This window comes from Vitis riparia, chromosome 7 (assembly GCF_004353265.1).
Source record: "Vitis riparia cultivar Riparia Gloire de Montpellier isolate 1030 chromosome 7, EGFV_Vit.rip_1.0, whole genome shotgun sequence".
Classification (NCBI taxonomy): Eukaryota; Viridiplantae; Streptophyta; class Magnoliopsida; order Vitales; family Vitaceae; genus Vitis; species Vitis riparia.
The window spans coordinates 2,833,046-2,848,659 of NC_048437.1; the positions used below are offsets into that span (position 1 = coordinate 2,833,046).

The 15,614-nt window shown below is 30.7% G+C and overlaps 1 long non-coding RNA gene and 7 other non-coding genes across 9 annotated transcripts; all 8 read left to right on the forward strand.

Moving 5' to 3' along the window:
- Positions 1-2,402: 2,402 nt before the first annotated feature.
- On the forward strand, positions 2,403-7,506 carry LOC117918907. Of its 2 annotated transcripts, none has more exons than XR_004651970.1 (2): positions 2,403-2,605; positions 3,721-6,327. It is a non-coding gene; the product is annotated as an uncharacterized LOC117918907 (long non-coding RNA). The 2 variants fall into 2 exon arrangements; XR_004651971.1 differs by having other exon boundaries at positions 2,404-2,605; positions 4,141-7,506.
- LOC117919472 lies at positions 2,947-3,069 on the forward strand. Its single transcript, XR_004652070.1, has one exon. It is a non-coding gene; the product is annotated as a small nucleolar RNA SNORD14 (small nucleolar RNA).
- On the forward strand, positions 3,443-3,547 carry LOC117919492. The gene has a single exon (XR_004652088.1). It is a non-coding gene; the product is annotated as a small nucleolar RNA snoR99 (small nucleolar RNA).
- On the forward strand, positions 3,698-3,819 carry LOC117919499. The gene has a single exon (XR_004652095.1). It is a non-coding gene; the product is annotated as a small nucleolar RNA SNORD14 (small nucleolar RNA).
- On the forward strand, positions 4,177-4,298 carry LOC117919471. Its single transcript, XR_004652069.1, has one exon. It is a non-coding gene; the product is annotated as a small nucleolar RNA SNORD14 (small nucleolar RNA).
- Positions 5,315-5,436, forward strand: LOC117919498. Its single transcript, XR_004652094.1, has one exon. It is a non-coding gene; the product is annotated as a small nucleolar RNA SNORD14 (small nucleolar RNA).
- LOC117919470 lies at positions 5,786-5,907 on the forward strand. Its single transcript, XR_004652068.1, has one exon. It is a non-coding gene; the product is annotated as a small nucleolar RNA SNORD14 (small nucleolar RNA).
- LOC117919469 lies at positions 6,171-6,292 on the forward strand. The gene has a single exon (XR_004652067.1). It is a non-coding gene; the product is annotated as a small nucleolar RNA SNORD14 (small nucleolar RNA).
- Positions 7,507-15,614: the final 8,108 nt, after the last annotated feature.

Genomic DNA, 15,614 nt, shown 5'->3' on the forward strand with positions numbered 1-15,614 from the left:
TTCATCATAGTTAAGGCAATCAAACCAACTCTTATATGAGCTCCCAATTGTAAAATAGAGTCACTTTTGATTTTGAAATATTTTGTTTATTAACATCTCCTACATATTTTCTTTTTGTCAATTTATTGTATATAACTATTTTTTGAAATTAATTTTTTTTTAATTCAATCATAATTTAAAATTTTATTTAAAGATTTGTTGGAGTTTAGTTTTTAAAGTTGTTTAAGATTTACTTGAGATGGTTAACTATTTTTTAATTTAAATTCAACAATGCTAATATTATAGTATTTTTATTAAACATCGATACATGACTTTTTGTATAAATCAATTTTTAACTTATATAATAAGTGATTTTTATTGACTTTCACGACTATTGGTTTATTAAAATTGTTTAAACAAATTTATCTAATAGAGACTACTTAACTTTCAATAACTTGTAAGAAAAGCGAGATACAAATAAAATATTTTAGAGTTTTAAGTTAGGTAGGTATGTTTTGAATTTTGGACAAAGTATGCTAAACATTAAAGCGAATTATTATGAAATAAAAGGTTTTAAAAAATAAAAAAAATCGTGCTTAAAAGCAATCTATAATGATCGGGTGAACTTTGAGTACAAAATGAAAAGAATTGAGAGGCTCTAGCATGAGAAGATGATCGAGTGGGTACGTGAACATGATTCACAAATTTTTAGAATTAATTTGTTAAAATATATTAAATAATTATCAAATTTGATAATCTAATGATTATCATATATTTTATTTTAAAAAAAGTAACTCATTTTTTTACATAAATGCTATTTATTATTTAAAGTATTTAGGGTGTAATTTTTTTTTAAGTTACTTTTATAAGAACATTTATGTTGGAATAAAGCAAAAAATAATGATGGAAGGTTAGATTTTCAAAATCGATATTTCAATAGCTTTTAAACAAATAACGATTTATGAAAATTTTAGTATTTTTCTTAAAATAAGGTCTTCCTCGGCAACAAATGTTGCGGTTCAAATAAAATAAAAAATATGCACATTTTAAATGACCATTAACCTATAGTCATTATCTCATTTAAAATATTAGGAAAAAATTAAAACCCTAGAAATCTTTAATAAAGATATTGGGAACTTTATTTTTTATAAAAAGGTAAAGGGAAAAGTTAAAAATTCAATGCACTAGATTTCAATATGATTATTAAGTATAAAGTGAAATATTACACTACATTACATTGTTGTTTGTCATCAATTCACCATAATTTTTTTAATTCCTGAATGGACAATTATTTTAGGGAACTGTTTTTAGTCTTAAAAATGTTTTTGAAAAAAAAAAAGGTGTTTGAAAAAATTTGAAAATCATTTCTACAATTCTAAAAAATCACTTAGTGTGTTAAAAAATCATTATAGACAAACATCGTATTTTATAACAATATCAAAAAGCGTTTACTTTTTAAGTGTTAAAAAAATTAAAAGTGTTTCTCATTATCAATATTAAGGTGTGTTTGATAATGATTTTAGGAAATGTTTATAGCATTTTTAATACTTGAATGATAACAAATTTTAAGTATTAAAAATTTTAGAAACACTTCATAAAATTACTATAAAACAATTATTAAACTAACTCTTAATTAAAAACATTTAAAAAATATTTTAATTAAAAACATTTTGAATAAAAATACTATCAAATGCACTCTTAATCGATATTTTATAGGTATTTTTTTATGCATATTTTATTGTTCATATACTTATATATATAAGTATAATTTGACTTGATTAGTTTAATATTAATTCCTATTTAAGGTCCAAGAAATATTAATTTATTGTATAAACAACTATTGAAAATATCGAAGAACATCAATTTACCATTACTAGATGATAGAATATTGTTTAGCTCTTTTATGGAAACAATTTTCTTAAAAAAAAAAAAAATTCAAAACATTTTTTTGTTTTCAAAAATGAAAAATTGGGTGTTTTGACTTCCATATTAAAATATTTTTTGAATTATATTTTAAAATATATATTTGGCTTTGATATTAAACTATTTTGTACATTATATTAGTGTATTACAATAACTCTTTATTGAGTCTTAAAAGAAAAGAAAAAAAAAAAGGAGTTTTGTGGGGGCTTGGCAAGTTGGCAGCCAATCCAAACTAGCCCTTGTAATCCAAATGGAGCTCTAAAAATAATACGCTTTAAGCCAACAAACCGTCCGCCAAACAGGTCGCAGAGCACTTTAGTTTGGGCCAAGTTGACTGGGCTGGTTTAACATGGGCCCATCCAACCCAACCGACTTCTGTGGTGGTCAGCTGACTCAGCTCAGAGACTACTAGGTTTGGCCTCTAATCTAGAACGTTCGTTCATATAAACAGATCTCGACCGTTGATCCGACGAAAACCCTAACGCGAACCTTCTCAACCCTAAATTCCTCTCCATCTTCTCTCTCTATATATTCGTCCTCTCCTTTCTTTCTCATCATCTCCCTCGCCGGCGGTTGTCGCTAATCTCTGGATGACTCTCATTCCCACCGCTGGCGCCTGATTTCATCTTCAGTCAGATTCAGATTTTATGATCTCATAATGCGACGGCTTTCTGTGTGTTTGCGCATGGTTTTGATTGATTCCGTAAGGACTTGAATTCTGTTTATATTCTAGACTTTTCTTCCTTTTTGTTCGATCCGAAAGGCATTTTTTAATCTTTAAAAAATCTGTAAAATTCGGTGTGATTCAGATTTTGGCATTCACAATGCTGTCGTCGTTCATTTGTTTTGATGCATTATATGATACAAGCTATTCCTATATTTTTTTTTGAATTAAAAAACTGATTTCTTGTTTTGGGGTTTTTATTTTTTTTTTAGTTTTTAATATATTTTTTTATTTATAGTGCAATCGATTGTGATGGGTTTATGGTTTGGTTTTGATCGATTTATGTTGTTTTTATTTATTTTTTATTATTTTTGTTGAAACGTCGATGAGGATAACTCTAAGGCCTGTTTCTCAAAACATTCGCAGTGGCCGCCTAAGAGCTTTCGCCTTCGCCGGGCTTGAGAGCTACTGCTGCTTCAATCCTTCCTTGGATGTCTGAGACTGAATTTTTTTTTTCATTGGCAATTTTCTTTTGAAATTGATTTAAATCTTTCCATGAGATTTCAAAATTGTAATGCCTGTTTTATAAGTTGTCGTTGCATACAATCTCAAATATCGGTTCTCTTTTTCCATTTATGGATCTTCTTTTGCAAGTTTGCCTCTATTTGATTGATGTTCGTGTGTATATGATTTGTTTTGGGTGATCCTTTGATGATAATCTTGAAGTTGATGGTGTTCATACCGGCTTTCCATTAGCCGTTTTAGTAAAGTGATTGCCCTTCACATCAAATTTGTTATTAACTGTTATTGGGGGACATCAAAACAGCTGTGGGACTAGTTGGGACTTTTACGTCTACCCCTTTAGCTCAGTTTAGAATGCTTCAGGGATGAACAAGTCCCTGATATGTAATCTTATCCATCTATTTCACTTTGTCAGCAATCTATTTTGTATTTTGCTGATCATTTGCGGATGGAACATCCTCAAACACAGTGATACTTTGAGCCCAATTAGCCCAATTATCGTTTTAACACGTTGATGTACGAGTGTACCCTGTGTACTCTGGTGTGTGTTTATAGTGGCTGTAAATTCCTGCAGTGATGTTTGTCGAGTTTATGAAACTGTTAGATAAGGGTCGATGATGCCAAATCCGAAGGCTTGTTTCTCAAAACATTCGCAGTAGCCGCCTAAGAGCTTTCGCCTTCGCCAGGCTTGAGAGCTTGTGCTGCTAATCCTTCCTTGGATGTCTGAGACTTAAATTACTCTGTATGAGAAATTTTTTGTTGTTTATCTCTTGAAGTTGAATGCTTTCTTAACTTAGCTGGCCATGTGAAACATATACCCAGTGTAACATCTTGACAGCTATTGTGTTCTAGTCTCTAAAGCCAGCTTTTTAAAGTTGAATGCTCCTCAGAATTTATTGGCTGTGTGAACATATACCTAATGTTACATGCTGATAGCTATTGTATTCTAGTCTGGAAAACCAGCTTATTATATTTGCATACCTCTTGATTGGGCTTCAAAATTCTTAATGTAATTAGAATGTATCTTTATGGTATATTTTATTCTGATTTAGGTGTTACTATTGTTTGTCTAAAATTTTGTGTCTCAATGTCAATGATGACAACTCCAAAGGCTTGTTTCTCAAAACATTCGCAGTAGCCGCCTAAGAGCTTTCGCCTTTGCCAGGCTTGAGAGTTTGTGCTGCTAATCCTTCCTTGGATGTCTGATATCTCAATTTCATTGTGTCGCCCACATATACCAATTGCAGATTGTTTATGCTGGTATTTGATCCTTGTCAACTTGATCTGTTTTGTTTAGGATGGAATTTTTAGAACTTTTAATTCAATTAAATTATTTGTTATGTCTATGACTATTATCCTTGTTACTATCTTGTTTATTCTAGGTGATCATATAGTATTATTTTTTGCTGAATTAATCACTTAGTCACAACCAAGCTTTTAAGAAGCTAAAGGGTCTTGAGGCTTTTTAAGCCTGGAGGTAGAACAATGTGTTTAAGCCTCAGCTTAAACAAGTCAATATCAAAAGATTAGAAAAAGACGTGCACACACAAGAAAATTGAATAATAAAGAAGACAAACATTAGAGGAATGAAATTAATTTTTTGTCATGGTTAATAGCTTATAATTTAGTTCCTTTTTCTCTCTTATAAAATTAAGCTCGTTCTCTCATATCATCAAATATTTTTCAACATTAGTGTTATCACAAATGGGAACCTTTGAGAAATATAATCATATGCAATTGCTATATTTTCCTCCCCCACCATAGATATTGATATTTCTTTGTTCACTAACTGAAATATTATTGCCTCTTAAAAATAAAATAATGATTATATATTAGATACTAAGATAAGGAATAATTCTCCTATTCTTTGTTCTCAAACTCTTTTTCCCTTCCACTCAAAAGCTTAATTGGAAGTTGATTTAAGTCTTTATTTTATAAAAGGTTGAATCAAGTTAGCCTTGAGCCTCAAGAGAAGACTAACTTGTAGACAGTGTAGGCCCTACTAGCCTTTTAAAATGCTACTTATAATCCTGAACTGTTCCCACTGATCCCAACTCGGAAGGCTTGTTTCTCAAATCATTTGCAGTTTGCATGTCTGACATGAATTGTCTAAGAATGACATTCTTCTTTTTTTTTTTCCCTGTTTATGTTGGGGCCAAATGTAACTGATACTCCTTGTAAGTGCCTGCATTGATGTTTATCGAGCTTATAAAACTGTTAGCAAAGGGTCAATGATGCTAAATCCAAAGGCTAGTTTCTCAAAACATTCGCAGTAGCCGCCTAAGAGCTTTCGCCTTCGCCAGGCTTGAGAGCTTGTGCTGCTAATCCTTCCTTGGATGTCTGAGACTTAAATTACTCTGTATGAGAAATTTTTTGTTATTTTATCTCTTAAAGTTGAATGCTTTCTTAACTTAGTTGGCTATGTGAACATATACCCATTTTGACAGCTATTGTGTTCTAGTCTCTAAAGCCAGCTTTTTTAAGTTGAATGCTCCTCAGAATTTATTGGCTGTGTGAACATATACCTAATGTTACATGCTGATAGCTATTGTGTTCTAGTCTGGAAAACCAGCTTATTATATTTGCATACCTCTTGATTGGCCTTCAAAATTCTTAATGTAATTCGAATGTATCTTTATGGTATATTTTATTTTGATTTAGGTGTTACTATTGTTTGTCTAAAATTTTGTGTCACAATGTCAATGATGACAACTCCAAAGGCTTGTTTCTCAAAACATTCGCAGTAGCCGCCTAAGAGCTTTCGCCTTTGCCAGGCTTGAGAGTTTGTGCTGCTAATCCTTCCTTGGATGTCTGAGATCTCAATTGTGCTCATTGTGTTGCCCACATATACCAATCGCAGATTGTTTATGCTGGTATTTGATCCTTGTCAACTTGATCTGTTTTGTTTAGAATGGGATTTTTAGTACTTTCAATTCGATTAAATTATTTGTTTTGTCTATGACTACTATCCTTTTTTTTGGTGCAAAATGTAACTGGTATATCCAGTGTTCCGACCATTTCTTTATACTCCTTGGAAATGCCTGCATTGATGTTTATTGAGCTTATGAAACTATTAGAAATGGGTTGATGATGCTAAATCCAAAGGCTTGTTTCTCAAAACATTCGCAGTAGCCGCCTGAGAGTTTTCGCCTTCGCCAGGCTTGAGAGCTTGTGCTGCTAATCCTTCCTTGGATGTCTGAGACTTAAATCACTTTTTCAAATTAGTCTTATATTTTGTTTCTATTGGCAAAACCCATCCGCAAGTGCAATTTTTTTTTTTTGTTGTGTTTGTTGCTTGAAGTTGAATGCCCTCTGAACTTAGTTGTCCATGGGCACATATACCTCATGTATTATTGCTCATTTATTCACTAACCTAAAGGTTTGTGTCTCTATGTCAATGATGACCCCATAGGCTCGTTTCTCAAAACATGTAGCCACCTAAGAGCTTTTGCCTTCGCCAGGCTTGAGGGTTTGTGCTGCTTAAATTCTTCCTTGGATATCTGAGATCTCAATCGCGTTCGTTGATTGAGTTGTGTATACCAAATAAATTAAACTTTTTGCTGAATTAATCATTTAGGGTTCTTCTGTCGTCTAATTTTAATTACCTTTTACAACCCTAACCTTTCTCAATGATCTCGACTCCAAAGGCTTATTCACAGTAGCATGTTCGAGATCATCTTTTATTTTTCTTTTTTCTGGGGCAAATATAATCGACAGTGTTACAATCATATATCCTTTGGTCACATCTCTTTGTATGCATTGTGATCATTTAGAGGGGCATTGTCACTCTCATTTCTCCATTAGAAATCAAACGCTAGCCATTTAAGAGTTTATTTAATTCTAACATTGGCATCATATCGATATGGTACTACCTTACACATTGTTTCATGTTTGGTTTTTCAATTTTTCTATGCTACAAGTCCTAACCTTCAAATCTTTAAGCGCTCCTGCATAAGTTGGACAATTTTGATTTTGTCTCCATGGTTCGTTAATGCTGTAGACCTATCCAGAACTGAAACTTGTTTCTACCATAGATATTGAATCTATGGCACCTTTTTAGTTTTTATTTTTTGTCTTTGTCGACCTTGGAGTTCCGATAGTTCGGTTGTGTATATTGGGGACATTTCAATGGTGATTATAATTTTGACTATTTAAAAAGAAAAGTCAAAATCAGGAATCTTCAATTATAGAATTGTAATTGGTGATTATGATTTTGAATCTTATAACTTGGATGCTGATGTGCGGAAAGGAATTATTTTACAACCTAATCGAAGTTTAAGGATATTTTTTTGGCTAGAGGGGACTATTTTGAGTCCAAACATGTTTCATCCCCTGGGGTATTTATCAGTTATCTAGACTGGCTATTGTGATTGTGAGGCTCTTCTTTTATTTCAATGAAGTTTGACGTCATTGGTTTACTCTTTAATTCCATTATTTTCGTAGGAACGGGATGGGTTGTAAAGTAATTGTTGATGCGTGGATAGAATTTTTACCTTTTAAAACCAAATATTCTGTCAATGTTGGTTTTAGCGCCTGAAATAGCAAATGCATGTTGGAATCCATATTTTTATATTAAATGAAATTGTAATCATCTGCTGTTACATATTTTCAAATGAAATAAAGCATGCTGTGCAACGCGTTTTTTATGCATGATCGTGATTGTAGCATGGGAGAGAGGGTGTTTATGTGAACTTTATTTTAAATTGACGGAGTTAAAATGGATGTTCAGTAACAAATGGAGTATTTTTTATTAACTACGAATATGCACACGGCAGCAAAAACTACAAAATCTCTAATACGGACGACTTAATGATCTGGGTGTGTGTGAAAAACAATTGGGTGTGCAAAATTGGATTAAGGGCAGTAGAAAGTTGCCTCTGTGCCACGTGATGAAGCATAGTCCCCAGCGTCAGTGTTAGAGTCGGTGTCAGGGTAAATGTCGTGAAACAGTGGCCGTCTCCTCCTCCTTGACCTGGTTGGCTCATTCAGAAACCTGTCAATGTAAGTATTCACATCTTCCCTTGATGGGGATTGTCACTTGAAGCACTTGACAGCATAACTTCAATGCCGTGGGGAGTTTCCCTCCATATTTCTTTCTTAGACTTAAGACTCTTTGGCTGGTCAGCATGAACATTTAATTTGTCTAGGATCATTCCGTCTGAATCAAGATAAGTTTCGACTGGAACCAGAAGTATGAAGTTTTCCTTTGTACACAATGTCAGACAGAATGGACAAATTAAGCCAGTTGACCTTTCGGATGGGCTCATAATGCTAGACGAAATCAATAAGCTAAGCTTGTTGAACCGGTCAAATAAATTTGTTTAAGTCTTTAAGATTTTTGGCATGCGTGGTCAATCACGTGCAAATTTATTGTTTTACTCTTAGGAGCTGCTAATGCTCTAATAACATAGAGCATAGTGCAAGCAAATGGTTAATGACAAGTCAATAGTGGCATGAAATTTTTCATGAGTGACAAAGTTAGTAGTCATGAGCTTTGAGGGTACTTCAAATTTTCATATTAAATGATACCCTTCAATGTGTGGGTTCAGTTGAGGGAGATGTAAACCGATGACATTGGGAAGATGATTAAAAATTAGGACAACCCTCACGGTGCAGAAATTAAAATAGGTAGACTCAGTGTTAGAAGAACCTTGGTTATGAAATGTTGATAATGTCTTGGCCCAAATCAACCATTGAATCCTAGATATCCGATAGACCTTATAAGGCATCTTGAGCCCCAATGGGAAGAATTGGCATCCCCAACTGGAAGAATTTTGATGTGTTCTCCTCATATGCATAAAAGCTCTTTGTGCATGGCCACCTTTGGTGGGCCATCCTTGAAGTATACGTGCGGTTATCCTTTTTGATTCTTTATCCTCACGTGTCAAAATTGATTTTCATAAATCCTTTTTCAAATAATTTTCAAAATTTCGATTTTTCAAATAATTTTCAAAATCCCAAATTTCAAAACTTCAATTTTCAAGTTTAATTTTCAAAATTTTGATTTTCAAAACTTCATGTTTTAAATAATTTTCAAATTTTCGATTTTTCAAATAATTTTCAAAACCCCAAATTTCAAATAATTTTCAAAACTTCAATTTTCAAGTTTAATTTTCAAAATTCTGATTTTCAAAACTTCATGTTTTAAATAATTTTCAAAATTATAGTTTTTTCAAATTTAATCTTCAAAACTTTAATTTTCAAGTTTAATTTTCAAACAATTTTCAAAATTTTAATGGTCAAAATTTAATTTTCAAATAATTTTTAAAACTCTAATTTCCAAATAATTTTTAAAACTCCAGTTTTTTTTTTTCAAATTTAATCATCAAAACTCCCATTTTCAAAACTCCAATTTTCAAGTTTAATTTTCAAAATTCCAATGGTCAAAATTTAATTTTCAAAATTTCAATTTTCAAAACTTTAATATTCAAAATTCCAATTGTTAAAATTTAATTTTCAAAATTTCAATTGTCAAAATTAAATATTCAAAACTCAAATTTTTCATGTAAAATCAAGTGGGCTTGGGTAGGGCCTAACACCATGATATTTTCTTTTAAAATTGATTTGAGTGAAGTGCATAATTGACATTGATGGTATTTTACTCTGTTTTGTGACACATGTGATATACTTTGTATTCATTATTGTGCATTAACCATGTTTTATGATAATGCATTATGACTTGCTGCTAAGGTGCGATCTCACTCCTATTTTGCTTATTCTCATATATGATTAGTTTTATTAGTTGATCATTTTATCGGTATTTATTAATTTCTTTATCAATTGTCATACTTGTTTCACCTTATTTAATAGAGACCGTATGTATACGAACTTAGGGGTGTTACAGCTCATCACCCTAGGACCCCGACTCGGTTTTTTATAGACTTGGTTTTTCCTTCAAGAGTTTTTCTTTTTTATTTTGTTTCTCTTTAAAAATAAAACAAAAATAAGTGATGACTTCAAGTCTTTTATAAAAATCATTTTTTTCACAACTAAATAAAAAAACGAGTTTGCCACCGAGAGGAACACATTGTGCAAAATGCGGTCACAATATGTTTAAAAGATTGCTTATAAAAATTATTGATAATTGAGTTTTAGTAAAGAGGGAAGATTTTCTATGTTTTCCATTATTGTAAAAATTTAAGATATTTGTCGGTTTGAAATTTGCTTTTAATGCAAAATTTTGTTTATAAAAATAATTAAAACTAACAAAATGTAGCAAAAAATACCTATAATTTTATTTTATTTTTAATATAAGTTGATTATTCAAGAACTTATTCCAAAATTTGAAAGATTAAATTTAAGAAGAAAAATAGAGTTACTCTGAAAATATTGGGAAAATAAAGATTATGAAAGAAAATTATTTCAAATTACTTCTTTAATCTATCTCAAATCTCTATATAAAATTAGAGACATTTGACCTGAGTTTTGATTTACAAACTGAATCTTGAAAAATTGACCCGCCGTTCGAGTTCTAAAAATCCGGCGAAATCCGACCAATGGGGTTCCACCGTACTGCCGGCGATCATCAGCACATCCTCCTCCACGTTCACCAACGGTGTCGGCTTCGTCTTCTCAACAACGGCGATTCGTTGCACGAAGAGCCTCCAAGGCCGTTGGTGGTGCTGTGTTATATCGACTTTGCTTCGGAGCTCAAGAAGCGCATCAGAACCGAGTCGATTAGTTCAACGAGCCTGAGAATTTTCGAAGGATTGCTTCTGGAAATGCCTTTGTATTCTACCATGAATTCCCTTCCCATCTCTGCTATTACGAAAGAAAGAAGACGGAGAAGGAGAATGAAGAATTCTCTGAAAAATGGTTTGATTCACTGCGACTACCAAAAATGTTTTGACTCGTAACATATTGAAATTTGTGCTAACTAACTAAACCGTACTCTTTGAGTCGTAACTGAGTTGGAAGTGTTATTAACTGTAGGTAACCGTTTTTTAAAACTGTTTTCAAAAACAATTTTTTAAAATAATGTTCAAAAAATATTATTCGATATTTTATAAAACAAAAATCTATTTAAAAATATAATAATTTTTATATTTAATATTTTATATTTAATTATTTTATATCTTTATATAATTATTTTTTAAATAGATATTAAAAAAAAAAATATTTTTTGACGTTTTTTAAAATTGAATGTATTTTCCTATTTTTTTATTTTGATGAACATAAATTAACACTCATAAACGTTATCAAAATTTTCATTATTTTTGTCAGATTTTATCATCTATTTGTATATTAAATGGTGATCGAATGTGTCAAAAAAATTATCATAAGAATACAAATTGTGATATTAATTTGGGGAAGCAAAACAGTTTTGAAATTATTAAAAAAAGAAAAAAAATAGAAAAACTGGATGTCTTTAAAAACATCTTTTAAATAAAATAAAAACAGCTTTGAAAAAGTCCTAATTTTGAACCTTCACTCTCATGAAGTACAAATTGAGCTCTATGTTTTGTACTTACATGATGCACTAGCTTTGCAACTCTGAAGATATACTTGAATTGTCACACCAGATAATTGGAACCTTTGAAAATTCAACTATGAAGAATGTAAAGGGGTGAATGAGTGAAAATTAATATATGACATTTTAACCTATTATTGTACCAAATGAGCTTAGGAGGGAAATTTTTTCTTCTTTGTGATGTTCTACTCCGGAATTATTAAAATAGATGACTTTTCCCGGTCATTATCACCCTATATGATAATTTTTTTCAATTTTAAAACTTTCGATCTAATCCTACTTCATCAGAAAAAAATTAACTTATCTTTATTCAATTTTTATTTTATTTTATTTTTTCAGATCCAACCGTTATGGTTTGGTTAATTAAATAACAACTCTGAATCTTCAATAGAAAGTAAGTTACTATTTAAAAAATTCGTATGATATAACGAAAAGGAACTAAATTGCCAACAATAAAAATAAAATATAATGTCCTAACAAACTCTCTATTCTCCAACTAAATATTAAAGCTAAGGTTATTTTAGCTATGAAGCAACTAAACTTTTGTATTCAACTTCTATAGTTATTTTAGCTAGTTTTTATAGTGTTATGGGATCAAGTTTCATACAAGGAAAATGCAATAACCATAAGTAAACCTTCTATCAACATCAATGTCTTAACCCACATCACAAAATACCTTTATTGTAGACCTTTCAAAATGGAAGTCCTATTCAAGAGGGCCTACTAGATACCTTCAAATATCCTTTACTTCTTTCCAATGAACTTTAAGTGGATTTCGCATCAACTAGCAAACTTTGTTAACAATCTTAGGCTTGGTGATTGTGACATATTGAACAAACTAATGATACTTTTGTACAACCTAGAACTCTTTATAGGATCATTGTCATAACTAATTAATCCACTTGTCATTGGTGCGATAATTGGTTTTGCATATTGCATTTTGGCCTCAAAGAGTAGATTAGTAATATATTTTGTTTAGGAAAAATAAAAACCACCATCTAAAGTGTACTTAACCTAAATTCCCAAAAAAAAATTTGATGAGATCAAAATCCTTTAAAGCAAAACTTTGATTCAAACTAAAAGTTAAAATTTGAACTACTTTTGTACCACTTTCAATGATCAATATATCATCCACATGACCAAAATATAGGTAGAATGTTGGGTAATGATTCTAGTGGACAAAAAAAAGTAATCTAACTTAGCTCAGTGAAATCCAAGTTTAAGTAAAACATAATACAACTTCTTTAACCAAGCTTTAGGGGCTTGTTTGAGACCATATAAAGACTTGTGAAGCTTGTAAACTAAATATGGTGTTTTGGGGCCTTTGCAACTTTCAAGTTGTTCCATAAACACTACCTTTTGCCAATCACTGTTTGAGAAAACCTTATTAATAAATAGTTGCCTAAATGTCTACACTTTGGAAAGAGTTATAATAAGAACAATTTTAATAACTGTAGGCTTCACTACGAGATTAAAGGTCTTATTAATATCAAAGCTTATAACCTAATTAGATTTTTTTATTACAAGCCGCTCATTGTTCTTATTAACAACACATCATAATTTTCTTTTACTTTGAACACCTATTTGCATCCTATAACTTTTATTCTATTAAGCAAAAGTAAAAAAGACTAAATTTTATTTCCCATTAGCGCTAAAAATTTATCTGTCATAATTTGTTTCCATTACAACAATAATAAAACTTTAAGTTGAATTTGGCTCCCTTGAAGCTACAAATATCTTGTGTTTAAAAATTTCATTTTTGGCTTTTGTCACCATTAGATGTATGTTTTATACTTCTATCCATATGTTCTAACTAAAACAAAAGGCATTCGGGCATTCATTAGAAGCCACAATAAAGTTTTGTAAAATAGTAGTTTGATCAATCATGTTTGTTTGTTTGTTTTTTTTTTTTTTTTTTTTTAACAGCATGATCGCTAGGATTTGCCAAGGATAAGACAAGATGCTAAGGAATTGGAGTTAGTATAACTAAAGAGTTAGAAAGAATTTCTAAATGAATATCTAGTATAGGATGTGTTTTGAGACTAACAACCAAAGGAAAAGAATTGAACTATTAATAAGCAAAGCTTAGAATAAAAAATAACTAGAATGGAAAGTTTCATATATGGAAATGATTGTTCATCAAATATGACATCACATGAGATAAAGATTTTTCTGATTTGATCAAAGCATTTGTAACCTTTATAATTCAAACTTAACCAATGAAAACATAGGAAGTTGAATGAAATTGCAAGTTATAAGTGTTGTAAGGTCTAGTGTTTGGAAAACAAACACAACTAAACACTTAATTTGAGAACAAACGGGTGTTTTATGGGAAAAAAACTTCTAAGGGAGATTTATGGTGAAGATTATGTGTAGGTAGCATGTTAGTTATGAAAGCTAAACTCTTAAAAGCTTCATTCTAGTATCTCAACATCACAAATGCTTTGACGTGAACAATAAGACAATTTTCAACTATATGGACGTGTTTTCTCTTAGCGACACCATTTTGCTTATGTATGTGAGGGGTACGAGCTCCTATGAATTATGACATGAGTATGAAGAAAGTTAATGAATACTTTATACTTCTTATCTTAGGTGGTGTTTGTTTTTTGGTTAAATAGAAAAAACTAAAATATTTGATTTTTTCTATTCATCTAAAAGAAAATTATTAATATCAATAAACATAAACTAAAATGGACTTATTAGTAATAGATTCAGTTTAGTTATGTTGGTTGATACCAACAGATTACTTTTAGTTGAATAAAAAAAAACCAAATATTTTGGTTTTTTCTAATCAGTCAAAAAATAAACATTACCTTAATCAAATGGAAGACTTTTGATTTTGAATAGCCCAATTGAAGTTCAACTTGTGCTTTGAAGTTAATGAAAACATAGGAAGTTGAATGAAATTGCAAGTTATAAGTGTTGTAAGGTCTAGTGTTTGGAAAACAAACACAACTAAACACTTAATTTGAGAACAAACGGGTGTTTTATGGGAAAAAAACTTCTAAGGGAGATTTATGGTGAAGATTATGTGTAGGTAGCATGTTAGTTATGAAAGCTAAACTCTTAAAAGCTTCATTCTAGTATCTCAACATCACAAATGCTTTGACGTGAACAATAAGACAATTTTCAACTATATGGACGTGTTTTCTCTTAGCGACACCATTTTGCTTATGTATGTGAGGGGTACGAGCTCCTATGAATTATGACATGAGTATGAAGAAAGTTAATGAATACTTTATACTTCTTATCTTAGGTGGTGTTTGTTTTTTGGTTAAATAGAAAAAACTAAAATATTTGATTTTTTCTATTCATCTAAAAGAAAATTATTAATATCAATAAACATAAACTAAAATGGACTTATTAGTAATAGATTCAGTTTAGTTATGTTGGTTGATACCAACAGATTACTTTTAGTTGAATAAAAAAAAACCAAATATTTTGGTTTTTTCTAATCAGTCAAAAAATAAACATTACCTTAATCAAATGGAAGACTTTTGATTTTGAATAGCCCAATTGAAGTTCAACTTGTGCTTTGAAGTTAATGAATATTTAAAGGGCTTTTGCCTCATGCTAAGCAAATAAAGTAAAGTGGATTTGGAGAAAGCATCTGCATAGTGAACGCAATATTTATAACCATTAGAAGGGGCACCATAGGAGGGTACCCACATGTACGAATGAATCAATTGGAGTGGTTGAACATATATAGTTTTCGATGGAGCAAATAAAAATTTATGAATCTTGCCCAAAAAGCAAGCTGAATGAAAAAAAATGACATTTCATTGATCATTGAACTTTGGAATATTACATCTGCAAAGAATTGATTTTAGAATTTTCTAAGGTAAATATCCTAACCTATTATGCTAAATGTAAAAAACTGAAAGAGTTGGAATATTTGAATGAACAAATTTTGGTATGGACATAAAAGAGGTAAAAATCGAAAGTTTTAACTTTTGAATAAGCTATCTTGAAAGCAATATGAAGTTGATGAAGGATTGGATTTTTAGAGATTGATTTCAAAAGTCTTGAAGACATAATGACCTCCCTTATGTT